The sequence below is a fragment of the Neodiprion fabricii genome, chromosome 4, assembly GCF_021155785.1.
Source record: "Neodiprion fabricii isolate iyNeoFabr1 chromosome 4, iyNeoFabr1.1, whole genome shotgun sequence".
Taxonomy (NCBI): Eukaryota; Metazoa; Arthropoda; class Insecta; order Hymenoptera; family Diprionidae; genus Neodiprion; species Neodiprion fabricii.
Window position 1 is genome coordinate 12,242,095 of NC_060242.1, and position 5,000 is coordinate 12,247,094.

General features: G+C 49.5%; 1 pseudogene; it reads right to left on the reverse strand.

Moving 5' to 3' along the window:
• Positions 1 to 5,000, reverse strand: part of LOC124181827 — an 8,918-nt pseudogene that overhangs the window by 2,033 nt on the left and 1,885 nt on the right.

Sequence of the window (5,000 nt, forward strand, 5' to 3'; positions counted from 1 at the left end):
TGACTAGCTCCGAGTTTCTGAGAGCACTTCCATCCACGGACTTGTACAGCCGGTCTGCCCATCTTCGATTGAGCTGCTTGTTAGTGGCTATGATGTTGTTGCCCTCAGCCAGTCGCCTCTCGACCGCCAAGTACTCTTTCTCCATGAATCCGCTGGGTATCTGCCCATCGAGGTACAGAGAATTCTTTAGAGCTGTCAGTCTGGCTTTTCGCATAATCGGCGCGGTCCACCTTATCGACTGAACTCCGAGACCACCGCTTGAAATGCTTGCGTGTATATAAGCGTTTGGACAGTCGTGCGGCAAATTCAGCCATTTTCTGACTGCAGCTCTGATTACTCGGTCAGTCTTCCGCAAATATCCAATGTGAGCCGATCCCATCGACAATACATAGAGGGCTCTAGGAATAAGAATTGTCCTCAGCGACCACATTCGTTGTTGCGGTTTGAGTGGGGCCTTAGATATTTTCTCCAGGTTTGGCATAAGCTGCTTCAACCCACTATCATTAATTTTACCCTCTGGCGTAAATGGTACTCCTAAATACCGCCACTCATCAGTTCTCTTTAGCGCTGGTAATTCTCTTCCATTGATCTTAAATTTGCATTTAGCGTCGACTGCTGTCCTCTTCTGCTTCGGTATTGATTTAAGGGATACCGTCAAACATTTCCCAGCATTTACTTCTAGACCACACTTGTATAGATATTGTGATACTAGGTCGAGCAGATCTTGCAACCCAACCTCTGATGAAGCCATCAGAATCAAATCGTCTGCAAATGCCGCTACATTGACCCTAAAGCCGTCCAGGTCGACCCCAATCTCCTTTGGTACCGTTTGGAGAAGGCCGTCAATGATAAAATTGAAGAGAACTGGGGACAGTGGATCTCCTTGCTTAACTCCACAAGTAGGGTGTATCGGCTCCGAGGTCCAGCCTCCGTGTACTAACGAGGTGCTGCTATTCTCGTAGACTTCTTCTATGTAGTCTATCATGACTCCCGGAAGGCCTTTTGATTTCATAATTGCCACAAGGGCCTCAAAAGAGATGGAGTCAAAGGCCTTTGCCACATCCAGCGAGGCAAGAAACAGCTTGCGATGTTTGGCTCTGTGGTACCGCAGAACCATATCCATCAGGAAGATGTTGTCGCTGCAGCCGTCTGTGTCTCGGAAAGCCCTCTGCCTCTCGTCGAGTTGTATGGCCTTGAGCCTGTTGGCCAGGATCTTGTGAAATGTCCTGACGATTGCTGAGGACACCGTGATTGGCCTGAATTCGGAAGGTTCCTTGGCATCTTTCACCTTCGGGATCAAGACAGTCCTAGACCTATACAGATGTTCGGGAAGTTTCCCGCATAACATAAAGATGTTGAAAAGTCGCTGCCATATTTCTACTGGGACGGCCTTGAGAGCCCTTACGCTGACGCCATCCGGACCTGCAGATGTTTTTCCCGAGGGGTAAGCAGCCTTGATCTCTTTAGGTGTTATAGGCTGCCAAAGATCGTCATGCGTTTGATTTGGGGTAGCAACATCGGGGGCTAAGCCTGTATTTTTACCCATGACAGCACGCCAAAATGGCAACATCGCTTCCTTTGGGATGTTTGTTTGCTCGCCCATTTGATCATTCAGGATCAGCTTTATACATTTGGACGGCTCCTTACGCCATAGGTCTTGTACTTTGGCGTATTCAGCGCGCCTTGCTTGCCGCTTATTCTTTGGCTGGTCCACGCCCTGACTATCTAGAGGCTTAGAAGTATTCGTGGGAGGTGGTGGAAAAATACCTCTCAAATAAAGGCCCACGTCTGTTAGGATGGTGTCCTTCGGTGTAGTCGATATAGCAGAGCAGATATCATTGAGACTTTGTACCTGGTATTCATTGTTAGTCAGGGGCCTCATGTTAGCAAGGTACTGTGCAATTTTATCCAGTAAGCTGTTAGCTGGATTTCCTGTCGGAGAAGCAGGTTCGGACGATATATCCGACTCACTGGCTCCTTCAGCTTCCGCTCGGGCCTTCTCTGTAAGCTCGGTCAGGAACTGTTGCACCTTTCTTTTGTGACTTGAGCGCCGCCTGTGTCCCTTAATGCTCTCAATCGTTCGACCTGCACCGAAAACCTTCTGTATCCTCTGATTCATGTTCATAATTTTAGCTGTACTCTCAAACAAGATCTTTGCCTCTCGCCTAGCCATCAACATCTTTTCTTCGGCCGTCCATCTCGCTTTAACATTTTCGATCTCCATTTTCTTCGTGTCATACCAGTCTGGGTGCTTCCGATTTTCATGCACGCCTCTACCTCTTATATTCTTAAACGTTTTACCGCATCCCGGAAATCTGCACATTGCTTCATCCTGGTCTGCAGCACGAGGTTTACCATTGCCTTTTGACGTACTCGGTAGGTTGGGGTTCGTTGGGTCGGCTGAGTCAGTGGACTCGCCGGACTCTGATTCCATCCGAGGCTTTTTCCGAGTTTTTACGCCAACTGATAAAGGTCGAGGGGGCTGGCAACCCCCAGGACCCTGGATAGCCACCGTACTCGGCCGTCCGTGTTACCACTGACGTTGCCCGACTCTCACCACGAGGAGGTGTACGGTTGGCACTTGGGCTCCTAGGCTAAAGACGTTCACCAGGGAGTCCTTAAGAGAGTCTTTATCGGGTTTCGAGTCTTGTATTAGTCTCGGCTTTTACCAACTAGTCCTTTTCGTATCCATGCTTCTCTTATGTTGTCTTTTCCGGTGAACGCTGACATGAATGTTCGTACATTCCAAACGTCTGCTGATCCGGTTTCGAATATGGTGTTCCTTGTGTTATGCCATGCATCTGGAACAGCTTCATACTCACCAAAGTCGTAGCATGAGTAACTTCTCTTGTTAAATATCTGATCCTTTCTAGCTCTTAGAGCTATAATCAAGGCACCGATCGTTATCCTCCTGTCCTCTTGGGCTGGTCCGCACTGGTGTACCTCACGTTCAAGGTAATGCTTGGTTCGTGAAAATATCTCACGATTAGTAAGGTCGCGCTCTTGCCACTGGACTTGGGCAACTGATCCGTTTCTCGATTCTGATGTTTCACTAGCCAACTTGATATATTTGTCGACTGTGCACATGAATCCTGATATCTTTCCAAATAAATCACGGTTCATCATGAACTGTGGCTCGTCAGGTGCGAAGTCGTCTCTTACGATACCTGCACTTTCAAGCGTCTGTCTCTGTTCTGATGTTAAACCTGTAGCCCTACACCATCCTAAAAGGTTCTTGGTAGGCAAGCCTGCGTCCTCTTCTCTTGGTATTAGACGTGCTGGCAAGTTCCAAGTTGGATTGCGTGTTGGGTCAAGGGTGTAGTTAAGATCTTCTAGTATGGTTTGCGCTGCTACTGCAGGCGCAGGTGATGTCTCATACTTATAATGCGTGTCTGCGCTGACACGGCCGAAGTCCCCTGTATCATTGGGCCACGTCGGGAACACTATCCTGTATTTTACTGTAGCGTTATCCTGAGTGTCTCCAATTGACCTAAGATACTCATCGATAGGCGATGGGATCGGATGAGTTGTTCCTTTGATATAATCTAACAACTTATCCTCGTCAAATGTTGATAATCCTCGTGCCTTCTTGAGCGTTATCTTTCGAGCATATAGATGTTGTATGCAATACCACACGAACATTGACTTAGACACAAATTTAGCGAAGTTCTTATCCACAGTGTGTATAAGATCATACTCCCTTTCGACTAGTGGGATGTATCCTTCATAAGTGTCGGCAAAGTCATTGTGCGCTGAATATGCTGTTAAGCCTTCGAAGCCATCTGCTTCGAAGTCTATCCACATAGGGTCGTTCTTAGGTGTTGTCTCCGTGATGGATAAACTTTTGGGTTTAGGCTTAGCTGATGCGTCCAGTGATGGAGCTGTAGCTATCGGGCCTGGTTGCGGTTTTGGTTTAAAACTGCTACCTCTTCCTCGCCCATTCCGGGCTGAGGAGCCTCTGCCTCTACCTCGTCCACCTCCTCGTCCTGAGGAAGTAGATTGTTCTGGATTTGTAGATGTTGTATCCATTGTTAGCTGCTGGTTGGATTGCGAGTTCATTGTTTTAAAATAATGAATTGCAAAATTGCTGCCGAGCTCCGCTCTATAACCACAAATTGATTTCTGTAAGAAAATTTGGGATTAAGAGAGTCATAGTTACTCCCGCCGTTTACCCGCGCTTGCTTGAATTTCTTCACGTTGACATTCAGAGCACTGGGCAGAAATCACATTGCGTCAACACCCGCTAGGGCCATCGCAATGCTTTGTTTTAATTAGACAGTCGGATTCCCCCAGTCCGTGCCAGTTCTGAGCTGACCGTTGAATGGCGGCCGAAGAGGACGACGGCAACGGCGAACCGCCGCCGAAGCCTCGCAGCAAGGAAGATCCGCGGGAGGCCAAGGCACGGGACCGAGCTCGGATCCGGTTATTACCATCACCTCGCCCAGGCCCGGCACGTCAGCCAAACCCGCTTCCCGACCAAGCCCGACACGCCCCGATCCTCAGAGCCAATCCTTATTCCGAAGTTACGGATCCAATTTGCCGACTTCCCTTACCTACATTAGTCTATCGACTAGAGGCTCTTCACCTTGGAGACCTGCTGCGGATATGGGTACGAACCGGCGCGAGACCTCCACGTGGCCCTCTCCTGGATTTTCAAGGTCCGAGGGGAAGATCCGGACACCGCCGCAACTGCGGTGCTCTTCGCGTTCCAAACCCTATCTCCCTGCTAGAGGATTCCAGGGAACTCGAACGCTTATACAGAAAAGAAAACTCTTTCCGGATCTCCCGACGGCGTCTCCAGGTCTTTTTGGGTTACCCCGACGAACTCTCTTGCGAGGGCCCGACTTGTAAACGGTTCCGCTGCCGGGTTCCGGAATAGGAACCGGATTCCCTTTCGCCCGACGGGTGTGTCACATTTCAAACCGCGCGCGCCCACGCCGGGGGGAACGCCGAGCGAGGCCCGACGTTCGCACAATCACCGGCGTCACGACGCGCGTGTC